The 27,760-nt window shown below is 37.5% G+C and overlaps 1 long non-coding RNA gene across 3 annotated transcripts in view; it reads left to right on the top strand.

The window, feature by feature from the left end:
• Positions 1–27,760, top strand: part of LOC146761444 (uncharacterized) — a 46,951-nt gene that overhangs the window by 5,066 nt on the left and 14,125 nt on the right. The window contains exons 1-2 of one of the 3 annotated variants that reach the window (XR_014944144.1): positions 194–25,795; positions 27,675–27,760. This is a non-coding gene — a long non-coding RNA (uncharacterized LOC146761444). Of the gene's footprint in view, positions 1–193 lie in introns of those variants that run through there. The other 2 variants (XR_014944143.1, XR_014944142.1) reach the window with 2 other exon arrangements.

Here is a 27,760-nt window from a genome sequence, read left to right as displayed (position 1 = left end):
GGATGAAAAATTGAAACCCTTCATTTTGAATGTGTTCATTCAACAAAGCTTTTAGAACACACTAAACACACTAAGAATCTGGTTACTAGTTTACATACTAATATATACTGAATTATCTAAGTAAAATCTCTAATGTAAAGATTTCTTTGCATAACATATCTTTTAGATTAAGAATTGCTGGAATAAAGGGGAGTATCAAACACTTCTTATTTTTTCATAATTCCCATTAGATTAATAATTTATTTTAAAAAATATTATGTAATTTATATAGCTGAGAAACTTAGCTCAACATTTATAAGGTTATGGTATTGTCTGAATAATCTGTATTCTACATTTCTAAAAGTAGTTTATTCCCTTGCTTTTACATTTGTGATGTGAAAACCATTGTACTTAGCCTTCTTTTATGAAACTAGAAGGCAAAGTGTTTGAATGAAGACTGTATCAAGAAAAAAGAAAACCATGGAAAACTTGAGAGCCATGGAGAAACTTAAGGTAAACCTGAAGCTCTGTGTCTGTGATAACATTATCCTTGTCTGTACAGTGTGTATTACTGGAAATTTTATTCTGTCAAAGAACAGAATGCTTCTGATAAAGCAGTAATCACAAAGCAAAAGAGTAAAATATCCTCCTTCCTGAATTAGGCTAGAGTCAGTTTGTTTAAGACTACTGAACAAAAAGAATGAGAATACTGTTTGGGAAAGCAGCTGTTCTTTCAGTACATCCAGTTGGTACTGCTCTTCCAAAGTATGTCTTACCAGCTATTGCAAAGAAGACTTTTTCCCTTGCACACAGACCCTGTGTCTGAGGTAGTAAGCAAGGTGTGAACAGGTAGTAGTTGAGGTTAGCCCTGGGATGGGCATACATTTGATGTGAGCTTATTTCTCCTGGGCCCCTTGCTATTTGCATCTTTCTGTTGATGCTTGCTTCTAAGTAGAAGCATAAAAAGAGAAACTCAGCTGGTAAAGGTAGTTCAAAGCATGTGGGTTTGCTGATGGAATTCCTGTTCCTGCCAACCATGTGGGAATGAGAGAGAATTGCTCTGTGCACTCTAAGGCTCTTAGCAGCAAAAGAAAAGGACTCTTTGGAAAATAAGATGGCTGAGGTGCATCAACTATGCTATGAAAATATTGGATTTAGACCTTTCCCTAAAGGTCTCGGTTCTCTGTGATTTTCTTCTATATGTTTGTGTGGCTCAAGAGGCTGTATTTATATCTTATTGACACTGCCTACAAAGTGCTCAGTTCTATCAGAAGAAACATTATCTATATGAAAGCATATTCAGTTTCATCCTTTGTAGAACTTCGCGGAGGTACTGAGGAGTCTTTTATATAATTGTGGCAACAACTTCAAAGCTTCCCTGGGGACAGATATTACACTCTTCATGGTATCATGAGTTTCTTCGTTTGCAGTCTCTTGTTTAAAAAAAAAAATAAATACATACTCCTATGTAGCAATCAAATGATTAAGAATTCAGGTAAAAACATCTTATTTGTACTTCTTGATTGCAGCTTCTATTTCAGGATTTTAAACAACCTCACAAACACTGATGGACTGGATTGAATATCAGACTGAATATTATTTTCAGTGTAGTGTTGCCAGGGCTGATTTTTCTAAAAGGAGCATTTGGAAAGCACTCCTGGAAATCTAAAAGTTTTCTGCCAGACCAGCTATGCTGATTCATCTGATAACCAAACCTGATTGCAAAATCAAACAACCCTACACAACCTCAAATTAGATGTGGGTGTTACAGGGGACTCATCACTGAGAAAACTGAGAAAGTGATGCTATATCACACCAAAATTGCTTGAACAGTACCTAGTTGCTCTGACTGTGAATTTTATATTTCAGCTGTGTAAAGATCCTTCCTTTATCCTGTATTTCTGTGAAATAATAGGAACATGTGGTAATACTGAAATTATTCAGAGAAACATTATCTTGGAAAGGCTGGTATTTCCCTGAGGTTAATATAAGGAGATACATCCCTCAGCAGAGAAGTCCTGTGTTGGATACTACTGTCTTCTGCAACTTCTAGCATCAGATGCCGTGTGGGTCCTACAGTCACAGCTCCATGTATTCCATGTTTCACTGGCCCTCAGATAACTGCCAGGTTACTGCAGATATCTGTTAACATGATGCAAAACATCACACATAAAGGGCAGATAAACGAAATTGGCATGTTCTATTGAAAAACCAAGGTGGAATAAATACGACTAAATTGAGTTATCTGGAAGCCAGTGTCTAAGTTAACCTACCTAGCTGGCTCTCCAGTGTCAGACTCTGAATGTCTGCTTCTGTTTAATCAGCCTGTGAAAGTGTCTTTGATATTTGCTCCTGCTTTCTGTATGAAAAGGCTTATATGTAGAAAGAGTCAAGTGGATTTTTTGGAGTCTCAGACAAGTCTCCCTCATTTTGGATGGATTCTGATTCTGTACTTTGTTCTCTTTAAAAAAAAAGTTTTATTTGAAGAGATACTGGGTTTAGGGTCTCCGTTAATGCAGAAAGTTCCATTGTACTCTTGCGGCATAGTCCATTGCAAAACACCTACTATCACTGAAATATTTACAGTATTTTACTTCTTAGTTTGCAGTGATTGTACTCTTTGTGCATTTTCTTTAGTGAACTAGTTGACATCATGCAGTTACCACTACTGTTTTGTCAGAAGCCATGATGCAGAGCATAGACAGAAGAATTCTGTGCTCCAGTTGATCTGACTTAATCAGAACAGGCAAGGAGAAATACCTGACTAAAGGAAACAGGTTGTCAGAAGTGTTCAAGACTCAGGAATATCCATCAGTTTGTGTTGGTACCCAAATGTGGGATACAGCATGTGCAGCTCTTCTGCACATTCTGGCTTTTGTATGTTTATTTCTGTTTAGAAAAAGTTTTAATTTACTTTCTTTTGCTTGTTATCTTTCTTTCCAGATGTCTTTTCTTTAAGATGCTTTAAAATAGCTTTTAAATCTAATTTCCATTCTGGTATAACACTACCTCAGCCAAGAAACAATCTCTGCTTAATTACTCCAGTACTCTAGAGTTGTAAATACTAATACTAAATTTTAAGGATTCAAATTTTTATCCTTGAGGCATGATGACTTTCTCTATCCTGTACACTGTTTTAGGTAGAGAAAGATGAAAGCATTTCCTACAAAGCACTTCAAATAGTAGGTATTGCTCAGACATCATGGTAATTGTCACTTATGTTCTAAGAAATACAAGGAGAAACATATAGGAGTTTTACTCAAATTTCCAGTTACATTTGCTTTGGCCCTCCTTGCAGACATACGCTGTGAAAATAGTAGCTCAGACATCACTGTTTCTCAGTTGAAGTGTGCTTTAATGAATTCTAATTTTTTTTTTTTGTACCAACTTAACTATTTTAGGTCAAAATGAATATGGGAATATTACTGAACATGAGACAAACACATGCCCAGAAAACTAATGAAGTCTGTTCTCAGATTTGCAAGCTATTATTCTCAATTTGCATTTGACTATGATAATACAGTTCCAACTATATCAATGCCTGTCAAGCCATCTTGCTTTACAGTTGATAAAACACTAGCTCCATGTTAAACAAACAGTTAATATAGCCTGGATAATAAGGATTTTTTCTCTGCTTTCCTAAGATGTCCCATCAATGCTTTTCATGGCTGTTTAGCTTGACTAATGACTTCCAAATGACCACAGAAGACAGAAGTCTTCCTGGGTGTCGTGAAGTGTGGGGGATTAATTTCAAAAAGCCTGTCTGAATTGCATTAATGTAACTGTTTGACCTGTGTATATCCCTGGGGCAAAATGTAGTCAAGCAAATGGTAGTAACAATAAACAGGATTTCAGACAGCAATTTTTTTTCCTCTGAAATGAAGTACTGTTAAATTACTTGTTTTATTTCCAAATTCAGAGGTGGAAATTTTGGTTTTGGTTAGGTACAATTTTCTTTCCAAAGCTTCCTGAGAGGGAACACTTTGCAATGTGTTTAGTTGTTGTGTGCATGTAGCACAAGCTCTGTTGACAGCTCTGTTTCATGTGTTCACCTTTATTCTGATGTTTAAACTCTGATTTAATTATTTTTGCATTTAATCTGCTTTATTTTTGGTTATGAAAATAGAGGAAATACAGCCTGAAGGAAGGATTACTATCAGTGTACCAATTTTACACAGAAAGCAAACAAAATCTGTGATTCTAGTGCGTGGCCCTGGAAGTACCACATTAAAGCTCAACATTGTCTGTACTAATTGCCAAGGCATCCCGCAACTTGGCTACAATTGTTTATAATCAAGCTAGGAATGAGAGAAGACATTATGGAGATCTTTGTTATAGTAGATAAAGTTTCAGATGAAGTATACATGCAGTTAAAGCACTGTGAAAATGCAGTATAGTAATTTTCTAGACTGACATTGTAGCATAGAATCACAAAGGTTGGAAAAGACCTCTAAGATCACTCCATCAAACCTATCACCAATATTTCCCACTAAACCATGTCCCTCAGTACAACATCTAAATGCTTCTTGAATGCCTTCAGGGATGGTGAGTCCACCACCTTCTTCAAGAGAGTGGTCAGGCAATGGAATGGGCTGCCAGGGAGACATATTTCCTGGCATCCAAGTTGAATTTTCCCTGGTGCAACTTGGAGCCATTCCCTCTAGTCCTGTTTCTAGTTACACGGGAGAAGAGGTCTTACCCCACCTCTCTACAGCCTCCCTTGTAGAGAGTGATAAGATCATCCATGAGCCTCCTCCAGAATATGGTGAAAAAGTGCAATTTTTTTTTCCCTCTTATTGGTATACCTGAGCTTCAGTAACTTTTTTTTTTTTTTTTTTGGTAATTGTCTGTTTTTTTCCTAGAGTATTAGGCCTAAAATATACTCTTATTTAAATATGGGCTTGAAAAATTGATGTGTTGTTATATACTGGACACTTAAATCTGGTTACTTTGGACTTCCTTTCTAAGGCTGTGTTCTTAATGTCAAGTTTTCAATATTAAATATAGATTAATTTTGTCAATTGTGATGTTGACAAATTTAATTGACCGTAATTGTCAAAATTGCTGGTCATTAATTTATTCTCAGATTTTCTGTGTGAAAATAAAAACCTGCAAATGTGCCATTGTCAATTATGGTCCATTTGAAGTGACCTAATTAGCGTTGTGTGATGAACCAACACATGGAAAAGCAAATGGGGGGGGGAGACACAGTAGGGGGATAATTGAATGTGACATAAATGCTAATATTGACTTTATACCATTTGAGTAATTAAAATACTAGGCAATATGAAGAGCTTAATTTTGTTTTGTGTTTCTCATTTGCTAGAATGTATTAGAAGAATATTCTATTTGGGGGGGAAAAAAAGTATGAATCAAAATGCTAAAACAGAAGTGGTACCCTGCTATCACTTGGCAACGGGTAATCTGGCCCATGTTCTCCATCATTCTGAATGACTTTCTTATCTTGTGGTTGGTCACACCACTACTTAAGATCATCATGTAGTTTCTGGAAAGAAGATGGATGCAGACCTATTTTGCACAAGTGAGTAGACATCAAGAGAGCATGAAAACCAAAAGCTGTGTCATGCTACCACATCATCTTAAAATTAATGCTATGATCCTTATGATTTTATACCGGTAGACAGTGGTAAATTCTCAAAATCTTTAAAGTTTATCATTAAGTCTTGGAGCACTGTCACTGGGTGTGCCAGACAATCTTTGGTTTCTTCTCATTCTGTGAAGCAGGCAAAGCAGGAAGTCTTTATGGAAACCATTCTGCTAAAAGAAAAAAAAATCCAGATTATTTTCATCATGTTTGTATGAAATCAGGCAAAAATTCCTTAAGATCCTTTTCAATATAAGTATTCACAGCAAAATATCACTGTTATCCTTCAATGTTTTGGTGATGAACTTGCATCTTATGTTTGAGACTTGGTATGCATATGTGGTGTCATCTAAAAGGATCCATCAGTTTGTGGACTTAAATGATTTGATGTACAAAATCACATGCTCATGTAACTGGTCTTTTTTTCTGCACCTTTATCCCTGCTACAAATTTTGAAGACTAAATTGTTTCTTCTGCCTAACACACATAGTTGTCATATCTCTGATACTACAAAGCTGGAATCATTTATTCTGCAAAAGGTTTTTCAGATAACTAATTATAACATCAAGTGGGGTGGTGCTCAAAATAGAATGAATGAGAAATAATGAGGAAAATGAATCCAGTAATTATTTAAAGTAGTGGGTGTTAGCTTCTCCTCTGATCCTATGGTGGCAGTTGCCATGAGTATCTTCAAAGTAACAATACGCATCCAGACATTGAGGACATTTTTATTCTCCTATTCACGTTTTACTGCATTACAAAAATCCAGTAGATTTGGTCTGTTTTTCAATTATACTAGCCTCTTATGAGTAGTGTAGAGCTCTCTGTACTGTTGTACTGGTCAACAAAAGACAATGATTAAATTCTAAAAAAGCATTAGATGAAACTGCTACTACAATGGGCATCGGTAATCAGAGGCATAATCACTTTCTGCTGGGAATCTGTAGCTGTAAAATGAACAGAAATACATGTTCAGCTTTGAAGTCCATTTTCATGCGAGGATCAAATAGCTTTGTCAGATTTATTCCTCAGAGTTTTGAAGTGTAAATGTAAATCCATTCAATGACAAGAAATTGTTTACTGTATCTCTATGGAGTGGGCATGTGTTTGGAAAAAGTATGCTTAACAAAATTATTTCTGATGATTACAACTAGAATTTTGGGTGTGCACCTTTTTAATATGAAGAAAAGGGCACAAAGATGATTGCTTTGCAGTTATTTGGTAGGATGGCATTGCACTGTTGCTCCCAGGATTTCCAGTGCAGCAGTATGTATTTGATTTGTTGACTTCATTGGAAGATAGAGTGTGCCTTTATAAGTTCAGGTCCCAGCACCCTGTGGATTATTGCACTGTGGACTCCTACAACTTTCTCAGCTCCCTAGCTTGAATGAAGGGCGTGTATTTCCAGCATAGTCCTTCATATGCAGTATATGTAAGTAGCTTTCATGAAGCCAGAACAGGAGACAAAGCCATGGTGGTGAAACAGAACTATTAGAAAGTTGCAGTGGACACTTGTTACTTGAAGTCAATGGAAAAAAACTGGGTTTGGTGAATTTATGTTTGTTTTCTTTTCCCCTTAAATTGCCAAATATTCATGTTTGCATTTTCAAAATGTGACATGTTTCTTGGTTTGGAATATTTTCTCATTTTAAGAATAAAATTTCAGCAATAAAAAGGCTGTTAAAACATTTTTGAAGTAAAGGTACTTCAGTTTATGCTAGCCAATATTTCATAATATTTTATCTGTGAAAACAATAATTTGGAATTTTTTAATGCTTAAAATGGGAAATTATTTTCTGATTCATGAAGTGGTTTTGTCAAGAGGACAGTCACAGTGTCGGGTAACATTTTTTATGTCTGTGTCTAGTGACAAAATGTAGGCACATAAGATGTTTTAATGTGAAAACAAATTGAAAATGAATTTACAGTGGAGATGGAGAATGCTTGGTGGTGGAGTGGGTATACCAATATGGAGTTTAGGCACATAAATTGCAACTGTTCTTGACGTCTTATTTATGTTATATCCCTCCATATCAAAGAGATATCATATACCTCCTTAAGGATTAAAAAAGAATTTCCCACTCAACCATCTTAATAAAAATCCCCTCCTCCCCATTATGAACAGATAAAAACACTGGACTTGCTTGCAGGTGTTTCCATGAAAGGGTTACTGTGTTACGCGTTCTGAATAAAATGATCATGAAAATGACTGTGTAGCATGGAAGGGAATAGTAAAACGCTGTTAACTTCTTACCAAATAAACTCTGTTGCAAACAATTATAGAGCAGGCAAATGTTCATAGATTTGTTTTCAGTTGCTGTTTTTTTTTTACATTGTTGTCCTGAACAGCAATGGAGCAGAATGGCCAATTTGCAGGATATCACTTGCTGAACTGAGGAGTGTAATTTCAGTGGAAGCTTTTGCAATATGCTTTTGAATCTAGATATTCAACAAACGATGACTCTGCTAATGATAAAGCAAAGTAAGTACTTTGCCCTCTTACATTTACTATTAATCCTCACTGTTGTGCAATCAAAACATTTTTAGTCAATTTTAGACTCTTGTTTCAACCAGGCAAAGACGTAATCCTGAATTTATTCAAACCATCGTTGCCTAACAAAAATCAACATGAAAACTTTAAAAATAATGAGTTCAAAAAGAATTCCAATTGCTTTCATTCCATGTTTTCAAATGATAAAAACTAACTGCGATGGGAGTTCTAGATACTAATGTAATATAAATAGAAAGATGGACTAGATAAAACCAGCTGAACACTAGTCTGTCCTCAAGACCTAACAGGGAAGTAATAACATGCTTTTGAATGTGTAGCAATGACTTTTGGCAGATATGCCTTATACAATTCCATAACACAGAAAACCATTGAACTTGATTGACTATTTAATCCATTTCTGAAAGAGCATCACTAAGGGGATGCTTATAGTATTAATAGTATTTCTTTTAGGCAGAATGACGCAGTGTTGTCAAAATACTAGTTCTTGCAATGTTGATCACTAGATAGCCTACTCTGCCTAGCTGCACTAGGTATTTTAAAAGTAAAAGCATATGGTAGACCTAGACTGCAGTTTTGCCTTTATTACGTCTGAATTCCCTTTGGTGTTAGTTCAGTCACTTAAATAAAACAACAAAAACATGATTTTACTCTGCTGTGGTTCTTCACTTCCTGAGATTGATATAACTAATTACACTGAAGTCTTATATAAACAACACACGTTAAAACATGTTTGCACATGATCTGTATCTCACCTGAGAAACTATCTTTTTTTAAACAATATATGGCAAAGAAAGACTTACAAAGGGAAGTAGGGATATAGTCAATATATAATGCAAGGTACATTTCGTGTGCCCAAATTCAGTATTGGTTTACCCATACCAGACTGATAAAGTGTCTTGGACATGCTAAAATGCATTTGCAATTCTTTTCCATGTTATAATGTTGGCTCAATCCAACAGATTTTTCTGACCTTTCATACTGGAATTGTGTTGAATTATAGTATCATGCAATTGGCTGAGTTGGAAGGGACCTTTAAAAGTCATCTATTCTAAGTACCCTGTAATGAACAGGAACATCTACAGCTAGGTCAGGTTGAAGCACACAAGCAGAAATCTTGAGATGTTGGAGTAGAAGATCCTTCTCTACAGAGATGTGAATTTATTTCTCTTAGAGATATGCAAATTTGGAAGAGCTTCACCACATTGAATTTCTCCACTTTGCATCTTTTCTAGCAAACAAATATGATCCTAGGCATGGGCCAGCCTGCAGATACTTCAGGAATCTTATCAAAATGCTTTTCAATAGTGAATGGCCTAATTCCTTGCGAGGACTATGAAGCATGGAACATGCCTTTGAAGGACTCAGAATGTGAGAAATCCATTCACTTATTCTCATTCCCAGACTAGTCGCAGATTGGATCCTCTATGTTTGAGGCCTTATAATATCTATGTTATTCTCCATAATTCATTTAGGTTACTTACTATACATCTAAAGCCTTAAAGTTAGGATCTTGGAAAGTAAGAACTGCATTTTGCCTTGTAAAGAGAGAAAGAAGGGCCTGGTACTATGAGTGCTGACTAGAGGGAACTGTGACAGATCAGATTAATCTGCTTGAATTCCAAAGAGAAGTGTGGTTAAGATGTGCTCTTTGTATTTTTCACTGAATTAGAGTGCAAGAACTTGTGGGCTGGGATAAAAATTTGCTAGATAAAACAAAAGCTGTGTGAGTAAGCAAAGCAATGCCGGGAATTCATCCACTGTTTCTCATTGGCAGCCACATCCAGGAAAGTGGGGCTTATAATATGTAATGATTTTTTGGAAAGACAAATGCCATCACTCTGAATGTCCTGTCCTTCCTCCATCTTTCCCCCAAATTTCATTGCTGATCACCATATCATATGCTACAGAACATCCCTTTAAGTCTCTCTGGGTCAGCTGTCCTGGTTGTGTGCACTCACAGCGCTTTCTGCCCCACTCCAGATCCTTGCTATCAGAGCAACAAGAGGATCTGAATCGTCCTTGGTTCTGTGTAAGTACTGCTATGAAGCAGATGAAACATCAGTGCTATATCACCACTGTTTTCATGAAAAAATGTAAAATAAAACACCACATAAGCCTCTGCAAAGAAAATAAACTCCATCTTATCCAAAACCATGACAGACATAAACTTGAAAACTGAGATAAATAGTGCATTGTAATGGCCTTTCAATCACTGATCAAGACTGGCTTGTCTAGAAGAAATATATTTCAGAATGTTGTTGTAGTCTGTAACATGATATGTGCACAGAAAGAGCGTAAATTAAAAGCATGTGGAAAATCTTAACTCTGAATATGTAGTATTTTGAATGACCTTGTGAAGACGCTTTGAGGTGATGCTACTTTATAAACAATATCAGCATCCTTGTAACCTAATTGTCATCTACATTTGCTTCAAAGAAGGGATTTGAGTATTACAGAAGCAAAAATATAAATTTGTTATTCATTTTGTATGATTTAAAAGTCATGTTTCATTTATTCATCCCATTGCTCTGGCATGTTGCTAAGATTTTTTTAAAGACTCAGTGCTATGTGACACTGTCAGTTTTGTCAGTACCCAAGACAAATTGTTCTTTTCTGATCTGCTTGTATCCTTTCATATTAGTTTAGTGGTGTTACATATCTTAGGAACAGCCGCTGATCAAAAATGTCACAAGACACATTCACATGGTGCCCGGGATTAATGAAGTTACTTCCCTAAATAACAGCCATGTGTAATTGATTATTTATATATTTCTTATTTTTCTTTTTCCTTTTTTTCACCTGAGAGGTGACAGCTAAGTGCAGAAAAGGAATGTGAGTCCTTCCAGGAACCTGTCTAACAGGGAGTGATGGGATTCCTCAGCGCCATCAGTGAGGCTGGCACCTCATCAGTTAGTTCATAATTCAGACTTCTTTGATAATGCTAAACACTTCTCTAGTAGCTTTAGTGATACCTTCTTCTATTTCAGGTTAGCTAGGAGAGACCATCTATCCAGTCAGGAAATGAGAGGGCCATTTAGAAAATAGCAATGCAATATAACTGAACAAAATGCTCTTTTTCCCAGGCTCAATGCAGTACTGGTACGGAGTCCTGCAGTGTCTTTCTGATTGGCTACTACAGGGAAATTACACCTGTACATGGTTACATTACCTTCTTGTAGCATATCAGATCTGTTTCTAGGTCTGGTCTTACATTCCTACTGGCCTTCAATGGTCTAGAATACCTGCAGGTCTGGGATAAAGATGCAGCTGAACAACTTCACTGCTCTGGTGCAGTGGGTCATTTACACTAAACTCTGGTGAGCTATGAAAATCATCTCAAACATCACCATACTCTGCTCCAAATGCAGAAGCAACAACTGTCTTTGATTTGCCTTCTCAGCTGTATGGATTCTTCTGTCTGTGTATACCTGTATGACCAAAAGAGACAGAGAAAAAATATGTCTACATTGCACACACTTCTGATCTCCATATGAGGACAACAGGGCTGGGTGGTACCTATTTTTTTCATAAACCTCCAAAATTTTACAAAGTGGCTTTTGTGCTTCAGTCTGCATGCAGGCCTTTGAGCAGATTCCTTAATGCATTCAGCAGAATGACTGCCAAAATATGAAGAAACAGAAGCTCTCTATTTAATTTTCGTAGCATCTCTTTATCTGTACAGACTCCTAGAAGATAATATTAACTTTAAGCAGTGACACCAAACATTTTTCTGCCTTTAGGATGTTTCTTCGTGATTCACTGCTCTTAGTCTCCGTAGCAGCTCAGATAACACAAGTCTTGTGTTTTGCCCTTCCTATTCTTGTATAATATCAACGTATCTATCTATTCCTACCCTAAAGATTTTGAAAGGACCTTCTGTATCTTCCCTTCCAATATTTGGAACTGGAATCTGAAATGTAAGCATGTATGTCTTTAGTATACAAGACATGAAATGTATGAAGGTTGGGATGACCCAGATGATTAGCAGAATATGAAGCATGTGTCCCTGATGGATGGTTATGATATTAATGTTCAGTCAGGCTGCATCCATTCCAGCAAATTTCCCCAGTGCAGGGAGCGAGGTCTCTCAGTGATCCACCACCTTCCCCCTGAAGTTCTGCATCCTCTTATACTGCTTCCGTTTCTGTTAATATCCACGTTGGTGCCCTCCTGCGGGGATGTTTTCCCTGGTTTTCAGCTGGATTATGAGATAGAGACGTGTTGAATAGGACTTCATCCTTTGTCTGCAAGAGTTTGACTGAAAATGCTGAAATAAAAAGAGATGCAGAACACAGCACTATCCTCAAATACACACATCCATAAATAAATACACTTTGAAAAGAAACTGTGGCTCTAATTTTATGATCCTTAACTTACAACTCAAAAGAAGATGACAAGTTTGAAGCAATTTGGAGGAAGGTACATTTCATCTGATACAGCTACATTTTTTTTTTGTGAAATTGTGAACAAAATTCCCAGAAACTACTTTTATCTTAATAAAAGTGGCTATTGTTGACAAGTGGAGCATGTGGTGGAATGAGATTGTTGTCAGTGCAAATGGTGGTTACTGGAGTAGAGCTGTCACTGAGATAAAAATGAGGTGGAAAGGCTTCAGTTGGTGAAAAATGACATTGGTTCAATTGGTTCATTTCAGTGGAAGGGTTGTAGTGGTAGTCCCTAGCTGTCAGTACACACTATTCAGTAGAGTGTGATATAAGATATACTTTTTGTTTGTTGAATATTCTGTTAAGGGTATGGATATTAGCATTAAACTTTTATCCTTCCAGCATTACTAGAGCGTTACTTATTGGACAGTGAAAATAGAGTCTGCAAGTGCTTTAGTTTCTTTGGAATTAGAAATATGAGACATCACTGGAATCCAAGTAATTATTAATGTAGAGATGAAAGGAGTGTGGCACCTTAGAAAACCTTTCAGGCTTATTCTGAATTAGAAGACGGTGGTATTCTGCATTGTGTTCTCCATATAACGCATTTCTGAGTAAGATATTTCTAATTGGACATAACTGGAAGTAAACATCTATACTGCAGCTTGGTGTTCAGTACTGACTGTAGAAGAACACAGATGGTCAGTGAAGGCTGAACTTATAAACAGCTGCTCTCTGCCTCAGCTCTGTCCTCCAGGTGCCTGAAAGTTGTGGATGACTTCACTGTCTAGTGGAGGTAGAAGATAGGCTACAGTGCCTGTTCTTTGAAGGCTGTAATTTTTTTTGCCTGCTTATGTTGGCCTCCAAATAGATCAAAACTCTGTGGGCTTCAAAGAGTAAGATACTGAGAGACACAAAATCTTTACAATTATTTGTTCAGGAATCAGAAATGTGAGGCCAATCTTATGTTTAGATAATGCCTAAATGCTTTTCCATGTTCAGGTACCTTTAAAAAAACCCTTCTCAGAGTGATTGCTTACAGCTTTGGGAAATGAGCTGCGGCAGATCTTTGTTGCAGCATTCTCCAGATGCATTATATTCTGTAATCCTTCTGTATAAATGTGACAGTTTCATTGGAAGAGGGGCAAGTGGAAATTGATAGGAGATGAGATAATTACTACCTTTCTAGGTTTCAGCTTCTGACTTAAGAAAGTTCAAGGGCTGACAGAAACAGTGATTTCAAAGAAAAAAAACCAACAAAAACAAAGAATGTATAGAATACAGGTTTTATCATAGTTGCTGGGGATATTTTCTTATGTTGAACTTTTACTTGCTGGTTTTGATTGAAGGAATTCACTGCAAACTATAAGTGGATAAGTGGTTTCTAAAAAGCTTCTGGGGTTGGTAAGATCGAGATGCACAAAAAATATGCATTGAATATGAGATTTTTTTTCCCCAAATGCCATTCACTGAAATATCACAGCCACTTTACTGCTGCAGGCTATTCACCAGCAGAACTGTTGGTTACGATTGATTTGCTGTTAGACAATCTATCTCTCCAGTAGTACAAACAGAGATCCAAAGAGTAAAATGCTGGTCTGTCAAATACAGAAAATTAATTAAATAACTAGAGGGAGAGCTATTTTCTTTTACAAAAAGAAAAGGATAAAGTGAAAAGACCAAAACAGTCAACCTATGATGATGCTCATTTTGAATGAGATCCTGAGGTAGATGCCCAGGTGTAGGACAAGACTGCTCCCCTGAAAGTGAATTGCACTGTACAAGCAAAACATAGAAGCAGGTGCGGGGGGTGGCTAAGGGTAATTGCAGTGGTGAGAGGAATCTATATATATATAATCTACGATATGGCATAGTATGCTAAGACATTCATCTCACTCATAAATGCCACTGACACCAGCTAGAATTCTTCCAAGAGCAGGAGAAAAATTCTAGGCTTATACTTGGCAGTGTTTCCATGTACATTTATTTACTTTGGTATTGAAAAATAAAAATAAAATGACAGTTAAACACCATAGTTCTAATAGATCACCGTTCCCCAGAGAATTAAAAAAAGATAGTTAAAAAGAATGAAGAATGAGTATAGAATTATCTAAGAGTCTCATCTGTATTGTGGTAACTTCTCTCCTAGAGAGAGAAGGAATGTCACAAAATGTGCAAAACATTCCTCTACGTGCCCTGTTTCATGCATACCAACTAGTCATTTGGAGCAGGTGTTCATGCTGAAGTAGAAAACACACAGTATTTCAGGCATAATCAGAGCTTATAGGACACCTATGAAAGAACACATGCTTTCAGGCACATAAGGGATTCTTCCTTATCTGTGTTTTTGTGACCCTAACTAAACACACTGTAGTGTGTTTAGAAGTAGAATATGTCAACAAAGGATAAAATGGCTGTGCTGACCGATTTACTGGCTGCAGCTATTTGTATCATTGAGATGTTACCACACCTCCATGTTCTCACAGTGTTTCTCAAGCAAAGGAAACCAAAATTACTTTACATGCTCTTCTCAACTGTATGGGGAGAGACCACTCTGTTCACTGGTTTGCAAACCCACCAGCAAAGATCTATTCCATGGAAGGAGGTTGGAAACTATGTAGTAAAGCAAAGTGTCCAGACAGTGTATATTTTCAATCAATCAGAATTGTTGTTTTTCAGTCTTTTATCTTAAAAGGTGCAGTTATCTATGCAATGCAGTTGGGGTGCAATTGTTGCATGTGTGCCAGAGCATAGGCTAAGATGATGAGAGCAACAAGTGTGGTGAAATAAGAGAAACTTCATGCTGGTATGTTGTGATAGATTGGGTAGTTATCCTCAAGTAATGTCTGGCTTGAAAACACCTGATAATGCTGTCTTTCAGGCTGAGATAGATCTCTTTGCTGTTTTTATATTCCAAGGACCATACAGTTTTTCTGAAATGCTGATTGATTAGTTCAGAAATAAAAGTGCAATTTTTATACTACTTTTTTCAGTCTTACTGTTAAGCTCTGGGTAAACTGTTAACATGATTCTCTGCCATTGCATAGTTCTTGTCTTAAACATTTTCCGATCAAAATCCAATTATAATTCATATTTGTTTCCACCAAAGATCATGTTTCTCTGTCACTCTCTGAAGCTTTATCTGCACTTCATTCATTTCCATTTCAGGCACAACTGAAGACCATGGAAATATTACTTGACGTGGAAAAAAGAAGTAGAAAATAACTGAATACTAATTTCTGGTTCAGATCTCTTACCTACTATAACTTCCCAGATGTTTTTTCTGCATTTTCATTCTGGAACTCTTATTTATGTTATAAAACAATTTAATTAAATAGTTAATATAACTTCACTTAGTAGACAGCCAGAAATGAGGTTGAAAGGATGTCTTGTTATCACAGCTGAGCCCAAACTGTAGCAGTGCCGCATTCCTCTCTCCACCACAGGATCTGCTGTGATCTAAGCCTCAGCCCCCCACCCCGCTTCTACCTGTGTCTTTCTGCATTCCTAAAGAAGGCATCAGTTCTCTTTCTGTATTCAGAAGCATCCTACATCCCTGGCCCAGGCTGCTACTGTGATCAATGTCTGTCCACTAAATGGCACATGAGGGGAACCTCCCTGTTCCCTCTTCAGTCTTGTTAAAAAAGCAGTGATGTGGATTGATTATTAGAGATTATTAGAGAGAGAGCTCTCATTCTCTCCCAGCCCCCCCCTCCCTCCCCCCCTTTTTTTTATTGTAAAGAGGAGCCATCTACAAGTTTTCTCGGCCAATTCCCTGAAGTGCTGATAGATGCTTGTCACAAATGAGACCAAACACTCTTGAGCAGGTAAGGCAATAAAAATACAGGCAATGTTTTTCTGCCACAAGTAAAGCAGAGAAAAAGGCCACCGTGCACCAGGGAGAAAGATGAAAGCCATGCCACCTATTAATGGGGATTAGAGTGTATTATAGCATGCATTTCCATCATAACTTGAAAAAAACACCATAAGAAGAAGTGTGGAAATATTTTTTAATACTGTAGTTTCCTGTTAATATTGCTGTTTTCACACATTCATTAGATGTATTATTATTACCCATAATGTGCTTTATGGATGTTAATTTAATGCTTTTTTGTCTTCACAGTTGCTTTGATGTTTTCACAGACCTGCAGATGTGCCACACATTAAAATCCCAAACTCAGGACAGCCCAGAATTAATTAGGAAGACAGGTTGAAAAGCACTGATACTGTTTTAACTGTATTCATATCCTTTCATGCTAATTGCAGGAGTTTTGATACTGTTAAGAGACTTTACATCTGGTTATGAAAGGTCAGAGACAATTGTACACACTGTTGTCTGTTCTGGGATTAGGTGGAAACACGTGTGGCCTTCAGCATACAGCAGTGCAGCCTGGATGCTCACAGGGGTGCAAAGCTTCTGTTGCTTTGCATCTCTTGAGTGGTATCCCTGCTGTCACTGCACCCTTGCTGCTCTATTTGGCTGCCACTTATTTGAGGCCACAGATTCAGATATATATACAGATATATATATATATACAGATATAAGGGTTTTAAAAGTAGCTGTATGATCTTAATGCAGGTACACAGGCAGTTTGGTTGATCTCTTAGAAACAAATGTAAAAGAAGTTGGCTGAAACTCAGTAATGCGTAATCTAAATAATTACAGATATACTTGAGATTGCCCTGTAAAGGTTTTCTGTTCATGCTGCACAGAACTGTATTGCGCATTGTAACTCATGTAAAAGCTGCCTGTACCTTTTAACCACAGGTTCTCCAGCTGGGAAATATACATTCCAGATTGAGTGTGCATAAATCATTTGTAAATGGTTATTACACTATCATTGCTGTCTGCACTGACTGTCTTTTTCTCTGAAAATGCTTCCAGTATTATGACTCCTGCCTGCTATTGCACTGCATACATTCTGTGCCAGCTAGGGTTGTAGGATTTGCAATTGTATGTTTCTGCACAAAAATTGCAAATGTGAAATGTTGTTTTTCCAAAAACACAAATACAGACGTAACACAAACATTTATGTAGTTTCTCAGTGTTCCTGTAAAGAAAAACTTCTCCTCAAACAAACAATGATTTTTTTTCTTAAGTTGTTTTAATGTGTTATTCAGCTGCTGTTTGCAATGTGTGGTTCTTTCATGGAGGCAAACTATTGTGCAGAAACTCATATTCTCTAGTGATAAACAGCTGGAGAGCACAAGCGTTCTTGGGAGAAATACTTAATCCCATTTTATGCCCATTTGCTGTTTAAATTTCACTTTGCAGACTCAAAAACCCCACAGAGCAAGTACTTTCAGAATTAACTCTCCTTTCAGGGAGTTTAATGTAATAGTACTTAAGTAGGCTTTTACAGGCTGAATTGGCTGTTTCAATTTTATGTTTGGCTTCGGCATCCACACGACCGTCTCTCCAGCCTGAAAAGCTCAAATTCCCCACCAGTCACAATCCCTTTGTAACCTATCCCCACAGCAGAGCTCAGCAGCCTTTGGCAGCCAGTTGGATTTTCCCCCTCTGCCAGCTACTCTTTGCAAATCCTTTAAATCAGACCTCTTCCTAGGAGGTCAGAATGAAGTCTGAGGTTTCTTTACAAATTTCATCCAAAAAGGCAAAGCTAAGTGACCTACCCAGCATATTCTGTAAGATATCTACTGACAGGCTAGTTACATGGCTTCTGTGTCTTACCTGTTCCCAGACACTTGTTGCTTCTCCTACCTATTTTCCTGAAATTCCTGAAGGAATACTGCTCCCAGCACTTTTACTTTTGAGGGCATCAGGCTTTGGTTTACTACAGATTGACTGCAGTCTGTTTGCTATTGAGGAAAGAGAATATTTTAGAAGCAGGAAACTTGCTCCACCTGCACAGTACCACTTGATTTTATACTCTGCTACCAGACTGTAGATGTAAAACTACCAATACTACCTAACAACTGCTAAAGTGGTCAGAAGCTAGAAGCCATTCTTCTCAGGAATCTCTGGTGAAGGTCATCACAACAAAGCTATCTTGTATATATTCCTTATCCAGTTTTATGACTTCTTAATTTCTTCCCTGTGCACTGTTCTACCTGCCGACTAGGAATACTCTCCTATCTGCTTTCCCAAAACCCTTCTAGCAGGCTGTGTCTGTAGCCTAGGGATTAAGACTTTTTGGAAATAAATGAGTGCTACAAATGTTCAGTTGCTAAGACTTCAGTGCACCTGTATCTTGGGACTCCTGCTGGTGATGCTGTCACATAAAAGGATGCCACCACCTGTTCTGTCAGCAATCTTGTACTGAGCATATGTCTGACTTCTTTTGTAATGACTTTAAGCAAGACAGAAACCATTTGGTCTACATAATTACCAGGTGAGTGCTGTAATTCAAATTCACCTCATTGAAAGACTGTCAAATAACTGTTTTAGAATGCAAAATCATTCAGGTTAAACCTTGGACAAATTTGGCATGTAATCGTTGGTTCTATATGATTAGGGACAAATGGATCTCCTTAATACCAATGAATGAATAACCAAATTCTCATGAAAAAGGTGCATTTTATTAAAAGTACATTTACTTAAATGTTTAGAGGATGTAGTGTCATTTTGGATCTGATCCACCTACAGAAAAAATTGCTCCGACTGTACAGTAGTTAGACCAGAGCAACAGTGGCTTTTTAAAGAACATGCATGGCATGAATGTCCAAAACAAAATGTGGTACTATCATACAGAGAATACCTTATGATTTTATTTCTTCTACTTCAGGTTATTTCTGATTTTCACTCTATTACATGTATTTTCAGTGCATTAGACAATCTGTAATGAGCAACAAAAATAGTTCAAGTAAGTGAAATTAAGCTTGAAATAGGTATTTCAAAAGCAAGCAGAGAGCTCCATCTGCTGCTGGCTGCGGCACCATTATGTACCTCTGTGGTAATCCTCGATGACTCCCACTGCTTTACAGAGAATGTGAAGGTGTCTTTGTTAATTAAGAATGGGAATGTTATGTGGAAAACAATAATTTTCTTTCTACCAGTCTTTTTATTTTCTTTCCCTCCCCCTATCCCCCCCCCCCCCACCCCCCCCCGTTTTTTGAATTTGCATCCTGAGAGCATTTTCAGCACTTGCATGATATTCTTGCATATTCAAATGCACATTTGCACAAGGAAAAATTTCCTACTTCATCCCGTGACATAAAACCAAAACCTATCTTGGGCTTCTCCATCTCTTCAGTGTATTTCTGTACTTTCTGTTAATGAATGTCTTCTGTAAAACACAGAGCAGACAGCTAAAGCATACAAATTTTGGTGCTCTTTATTCATTTCTCTTTGTCTTTTGATTTCTCAGTAGCTTGCTTGATAGGGACATATTGAGGTCAATGCTGTATTGTGAAGGTTTGTCAGCAGTACTATACTGAGAATCCACTGAATCTTTGAAAGTGTGCTTTTATCCTTCTCATTCTAAAAAGTACTTCACTGCTTCAAAACACTCCTTAGAAATACATGAAATTTATGTACAACAAAACAAACTGCAGATTATGCTATGCTATGAACACACCTACATGCATAGGAAAGGGGTGATCTGAAATTTAGAAACAAGTTGACAAGTTGATAAAGTGTAGATATGATCAAAAAGAACAGAAGGAACGAGAGGAATATATTCATAAAGTCTTTTCAGAGTTGGATTTAACTGTAAGTACTAACTTGAAGTAGAATTTGTGCATTAAGTACTTCTTTATTTATCAGCCATGCTATTCTTTACTCTAATTGCAATGAGTTTTCTCTATTTAAGTTTATGCTGGCCCTCAGTGTAGCATGTGTGATACAGAGTGAACAAGTCAGTACTGAGGTTTCTAGCTTCATGTGCAAACTGGCTCCCACCTGGTCCCAAGGACTGGCTGCCCCTTAGCAGCTGAGTCACACCAAACTATTTTTGGAAGGAATCCTTACACTTGTTTTGGTCCAAAATGAATCCTATTCAAAGCCCTCAGCTTTGTAAGTGGGAATGCCTGGGAGTGCCACTTTTAAAAGACTCTCCTCCTGGGAGACAAAAGACCAGCACAGAAACCATACTAATGTAGTATATAGTAATATAGTATATATGTAGTATATACTCTGCTTCAAAAGTCAGTATTTTATACGTAAGTTGGGCTTTTAAAATCTTCACTTTGTATAATGCATTACAGGGAACACATTAAACTATACGTCAATACCCAGTAGTCTTTTGCATTAAGTTTTGTTGGTAATCATCTTGAGGTGACACATAGGAATATAAGTCTCACTACAGTTGGACACCAACAAATTTGTCCCTGAGCTCAGGCAGCTCAGCCTGCCTTAAAGCACAGTGCAAACATTTTCATCTAGGAGCTTGTCGTAGCAATATATACCTCCTGACATTGAGCACTGGATTATGACAGATCCTGAGGACAAGTGTCTTTATTTACTTGTTTTTCTTGATGCTTCATATATTACTTGTACTGGCAGTGGGATAGAATCCAGTAAATAAGAAATATGGATCTAAAATATGCAACGATACCAACATTGTTAGTTGTCTGCCTCTGTGATGACATGTACTAATTGTAAAAAATGAACAACAGTATGTGAATGAAGTTCACTAAAAGTAGGCAGTTCTACCAGGATGGTAAAAATGTGTGACTTTGCATAGCAATGTACTATACAGCTAGTTAAAAAACACAAACACGCAAACCAAAAAGCAACAACCAGAAGGCAATGATTACAGCTGCAAAAAGATCCTGCAAACAGCAGAAATAGGGAGAAAACTGGTTCCATTTATTTTGGTAATGGAATCATGTAGGAAAAAGAACAACAGTTTGAACAGAGTGTGAGGGAGAGAAGGTGGCTGTTGAGTTTGCCTGCCCTTGGCACTGACCTACAGGCTGCATATTCTCTCGTTTCCTATCTTCCCACTTTTAATCTTCTCAGTTCTTCTCATTCTCAAGGGATAAACCTTGCCCTCCCCAGGACGAAGGGAAGGGTTGAAGGGTCAGCAACTGGTAGCAGAGAAGGAAATGGTTCCCCGTGGACAGATGGAGGCATGTGGCTGTGCTGGTGTGTTCAATGGAATGGGAAAAGGCAGGGAGCAACTGCCACTTGGCCATGGCAGCTACAAGAGCAGTCACAGCTTTGCAAAAGGAACAGAGCGTGGCCCTGTAGCAACACCCAGCAGATGCCTTCACCACTGCCCATCCCAGCTCCTGCTCTTTCCTGGGCCACCCCAGCCCAGGGTACAAGGGCTTGATGGAAAAGGTCTGCAGACCATCAGTTTAATGCATCTGTTTTGAATGGTCTAATTGGTGGAACTGCTTTTAATTCATCATGATAGCATCTCCTGAGATCTTTAAAAAAAAATAAGTAGTTCACTGCTGTGTAAGTTAAGAGCTGGTACTATATTGAGATCATTATGAAGAAGGCTGAGATGGACATCAGTGTTCTAGGAAGCAAACAGTTTTCAACCAGAACCACTCTGATTTCCTGTTACCTGTCACTTCTTAGAGGATCTTGTTAGGTCACTGCTCCTGTGCTGGACTGTGACATTTCCAACTGCATAAACACTGCTTCTGACAGGTGCCAAATTTTGTGTCTGGCCCAAGAAGCCTGATTGTCTGAGTCATGCTAACCTCTGATTGCTTTGAGTTCAGTCTTTATTGTGTCTAGTGGTTAAACGAGGTCTTACAATTAGTACCCTTTGACTTCCTATTAATGTATCCCCATTACCTGCTGCTGATCTCTGTAGTCTGTTGGCAGAGTGACTATTGGCTAGAGCCAGAAAGGGACCTCCAGTGTTTTGACAAAAAAAATAATGGCACAACCCTTGCATGACCGTGCTATTTAACTCTACAAAGAGTAAGGGTAAACTCACTTCCTGAGGCTTCCAGAATGGCAAGGTTCAGAACCCTCAGTGCTAGAGAGAGGTTGGGTATCTCACTGCATCAGGCTGTGTACAACCTTACACTGTGCCCTGCTGCCCCTAAAACCAAAGTGGCAGACTGTCATTATAGTGCCCCTTTCTGAGACAGTATATTTGCCTTGGCAGCAATAAGGTGCCCTCATTAATTAAGAAAACATAAAATAATAGGAAAAACTCTGGATAGATATTCTTCATAATTATTTCTATTATTAGAAGGGTTGTATGCCTTTTTTTTCTGCCATCCTTAATTGCTTTCCTATTGATTCTTTTGATTCCAAAAGGAATGTTACATACAAATCCATACCTTTTCCTTCTATCCTTCACTGTAATTCATGTCAGCTTACATTTTATATGAATAACACACAAGCATAATGATATACCCTCTAGTAAAATGCACACACAAAGCTTTCCAGCACGAGATGTAATCATTTATTAATTCCGATTCTAAGCAGTGATTCTATCCTATAGGCTTCATTAAGCTCCATGACAGCTTTAGGAAGAAAAAAATCCCTCTCAATTTCATATGACACAGAGTGTTCTACAGTTACAAAATTTATACTATGGTTAGAAGAGAAGATGCAGTAACAGAGAATGTTCCGGATCTCAAGTTTGTCTTAAAAACAGAATAATGTGACTGCACTTATGAGTCAACTTGTAACTTGGATGGCTGGAATGTGGCTCACTACTACTCGTATGTCCTTTTCCAATTCTTTCCCCAACGGAGAATGGAAAGAATAATTAAAAATTAATAATTAATGAATGGTGTGTTTCTTCCTACTTGGGATATTCTATGATTAATAATTTGAAGTGTATTATTAAACTGAGGTAATGTTAGATGTTGTTTTTCCCATGAAAAGTTAAAATGTAAGACACTTGCATCTGGGATGTGTGTTTTGAAACTGGGGAATGATTTCTGCAGCCTTCTTCATGAAAAGATGATATTTATTTTTGGAACACTTATGGGTGTAAAGTGTTGTTAGTATTGATGGTAATTCATGTGTACACAGTAATAAACCGAGGAATCATTTCTGATGTGGGAGAAACAAAAGCACCAATAATAGTAATCTTATAGAGTATGGCAATATGAAGGGTATGTATATCCATTGGATTTTATGCAACATTCAGGGAATGCTTTGTGTTTTGTTTGCTTGTTGATTTGTCACAATTGCAAGGAGTTTCAGGAAAAAAAATACATAGGCATGGTTTGTGAAACACACATTTTAATCGACAACCCATTTTTGCATGGCAGCTTCTTTTTTTTGTTAGGCACTAATGTTTCTTATTCTAGACAGAACATAGGATCTTCACTACTGCTTTCTACTCTACATAGTTTTGGGCCACTGTCCTTGCCTTCTTCTGCTTCCTTCATACATAATTCGTCTGCTTTGGCATCTCATGTCTAAGGGAAGCCAGCTTTATTTTCAATCTCAGCAACCTTCAGTTTTGCTCCACAGTTTTGAGTACTTTTAGCTCCTCTTTCACCTTTTTTTTTTTTTTTTTTTTTTTTTAACAAATTCTTCGTTTATGGGTCAGCAAGTTTTTGATGTCCTGAAAGAAGAACTTTATTTTATAAGGATATAGTTGTTTTCTATGAACTGGTTTCAAGGTTGAACAGACAGGACCAGCTTTGCTGCCTTTAGGATCTGTTTCACTTAACCACCTGCAGACACCTCACTGTGCTTCAGGTGCCTTACAGTATTCTGTCAGCTTCCAGTTGCTACTCTGGAAGACTGCACATATCCTCAGGGTCCTGAGGCATAAGGATGTCTCAGATAACCTCGTGCATTTTGAATGGCACCAGATGTCTAATTTTCTGCAGCTGAATAAAGCCTTAAATGTCTTCACTTTTCTTTGGGGCTGAAACTGCTATTGAAAATGTAATGTTGCTGCCCTTCTTTGTCAGTCTCCTATGAGTTGCAGAATGGACATAGCAGCAATCCTCTTATGCAAAGAGAGCTGCTGCAGAGGTCTACCTTCTGACCCTACTATTGCAAGTTACGAAGGACCCACCAAATGTTATCCAAAATCCCATTAGCACAGCTCTCAAGGTCACAGAATCACAGAATATCAAGGGTTGGAAGGGGCCTCTGGAGATAATCTAGTCACCACAGGTCTCTTCAGGATGTCCTGTAAGGAAGTTATTTTTACATCAGCAAGGGACTTTTATTTCTGTATCCCTCCAGAATAGGTAAGTTAGCCTACATTTGTTTTGAAGATGAGTGCATCTTCTGAGTGTAGCATCTTCCCTTCATGGAAGGGAAGGGCATGAGCCTAACATCGTAAAAATACTTCAAATAATAAATTCAGAGAATTACATAATTTATTCTTCTTTATATCTAGAAGACCTGAAGCTTCCTACAATCTGCTTGTAGATATCCTGAGCACAACATACTTCTTAGCTGTTAAAAAATCCCATAACCACTAGCAGGCGATGGTTGTGAAGGAGCCACTTGATCACCAGCTGACACCATGCTTAAGGCCATGTTTGTCTGCAAATGATGTTACTGATGTTATCCTTTCTTGCAGGACTGCATTTGTAGTCAGTTCTGTGGAAACCATCTGCGGATCCCTGGAGGTGCAATTACCCTGTCATGTGAATGTGCTTAGTAGTCACCACCTATCCCAGCTGATATTGCTGTCCCTATTTTACAGGTTGGAAAACCCAAACTATAGAGCAGCTAGTCATCATGATCATGTTTTATCACAGATTATGAGAAGAATAGAAAATGGATCCTTGCCACTCTTCTGTCTGCTCTCTTCTAGCTTCCAGCACAGTGCTTACAATTTCAAACACTTTTATTAACTATATTTACAACTAGCTGTGGGTCCCTGTTCCTTGCGGGACAGTTGGACTAGATGGCCTTTAAAGGTCCCTTCCACCTCTAAGGATTTTATGGTTCTGTGAATTGCTTTTATAACTTTAATGATATTTTTATAAAGTATTTCAAATTATCCTTAAGGGGAAGTTTTCTGTATACAGCCTGCCACAACTGTTACATAAATTCTAACCAGCCTATTGAAAAATTATTGTTAAGACTCTTTATTTTTATTATTGTAAAATAAAGCCCCAAAACAATAAGAATATATGTCAGTCATAGATTTGACCTCAGTAGACTAGAATTACATTTTATAAGTGACAATTATAAGTCTGTTCATTTTGTTTCCGAATTCATTTATCTAGTCTCCATCTGTATTTACTGCAGTAAATTACAGCCCTGATTTGCTGTCTAGTAGCTAATCACCTGCTTTGACTGGCTGATGTTCTTCTAGCAGGCGTTAAATGCAATTTTATCTTTAAAGTCCCATATGTTGGCTAAACACTCAATTATGTGCAGGATAATGGATTGTTCCAGAGAGACCCAGTGCTGTAATTCATTGGAGACAGTCTTTTAAGATCACAGTGCATGTAAGTACTGATTACTTTTACTTTACTCTTAATGACTAGGGTTTTTTTTTGTAATATTACAGGATTCAGCAAGAAACTGTTAGGCATAAAAGCCTTATAGTTGAAGCCATGAAAAAACTACAGATAGCAATAAAAACAGTACAATTCAAAGGTCCTCCAAAAATGTGCTTTAAGTGTTGAATCAAGATTTCTATTCCCGTAAAAACAGTCAAAATAAAACAAAATTAATTAACAAACAGCATAAAACAAGGGCAGACTCCAAAATCAGTGGCATTCAATGAAGGTAACTTAGTTTGCTGTTCTATCTTCATGCAATTCTGAGTATTTTAAGCTTTCTATATTTTATCTACCTATCTACACAAAGATTGAAAACAGATAATAAGCAATCTGATGGATTACAACTGTTTCTTGTTCTTTCCAATTGTGCTTAGTCTTTTCCACTCTAAGAAAGTGTCTCACTTGCAGATTTTGATGGTACTGTATTTTCATTGTGCAGTAAAACAAATGTGCATTTGAAAACTATGTATTGCACATGGAAAAGTACTGCATATTCAGTATCTATATACACACTCATATATTGAAGTGATTGAATGGAAACTAAACAAAGTGTTTAAACTGACCCAAATTATTTTTCTTTAAGGAAGTTCTGCTGAAATTTTTGAGACTCTAATTCAAAACTTGAAATCAGAACAAAAATTTAAAATAGAATTTCCACTGTGGAAACACAGTGTTCTACACTGTAATGAATGGTCAATTATTTGATTATTTGTGTCTGTGAAAAAAGTGTATTCAGCTTCAAAACTGTGGAAGTATTTCTGCTCCCCTCTAATTGGTTAAGGCTATTTTTCCCCCATTGCTTACTCATAGTCTTGACAGTCCCCCATTATTAGAACAGCTAATCTTTAGAATATTTTTAGAATGTTATGTAACTTAAAAGCTATTCATGCTGATCCTGACAAACAGAAGTGTGCCATTAACCTCATTCTGTGGCTGAAAATTTGAGGCACCCAGTGACCAGAAGATCATCATAAATGCTTTTGTCTCATCTTTTCACTGTTTCATAGAATCATAGAAAGGCTTGGGCTGGAAGGGATCTTCAAGATCATCTAGTTCCAGTCCCCCTGCTATAGGCAGGGACACCTCCCTCTAGACCAGGCTGCTCAAAGCCCTGTCCCTGGCCTTGAGTGCTCCCAGGGAGAGGACATTCACAACCTCACTGGGCAACCTGTTCCAGGGTCTCATGACCCTCACAGTAAAGAAATTCCTCCTAACATTTAGTCAAAATCTACCGGCTTCCAGTTTAAGGCCATTTCTCCTCATCCTGTTGGTACATGCCCTCATAAAAACTCCATCCCCCCTCCCCCCGCCCAGCTTTCCTGTAGGCCCCCTGCACTGAAAGGCTGCTATAAGGCCCCCTAGTGCTTTTTCTTCTGAAGAGAGCCTCCCTTCTTCCTTGTCATGTCATTCTTGTCTCTTTCTGAGTATAAAATAAATCCGTACATGCTTGATAAAATAAATAATCATTTCTTATATTGTAGTTTCTTCAAGCAGGAGAATCCAAAAAGTATTTACAAGGTTCCAGTGAGCAAGCTACCAGAAACTGCCTTTGCAGTGCTGTAGAGAAAAAGAACCTATAGCTACAGAAGCAAGGCAGTGGCAATGAGAAGAAAGGGATTCAGGTTATCTTGGTGTTGGGTGTGGCACAAAAAACATAATATAACAATTTATATGGAATATAAATAAGAGAGAGAAAAATTATTAAATATCTTTATTTATTTTACTGGGGTAGCTGAGAAGATCAATGTATTTGGTTGATAAATACAAAATTCAGGAAGCATTTCTTAGTAAGAAGGACCAGTAAAGTTGGCTTATAATCCAGGAAATTAAAACTGACAAGAATTAATGACTGGAGACTGAAACCGGGCAAACTACCTTCAGGAGTAACACAGAATGTCAGCTATGAGA

This window comes from Coturnix japonica, chromosome 3 (assembly GCF_054131305.1).
Source record: "Coturnix japonica strain WE chromosome 3, WE-NBRP24, whole genome shotgun sequence".
Lineage (NCBI taxonomy): Eukaryota > Metazoa > Chordata > Aves > Galliformes > Phasianidae > Coturnix > Coturnix japonica.
Note: the sequence above shows the minus strand (reverse complement) of the source record. Positions and strands in the feature narration are given on the sequence as shown.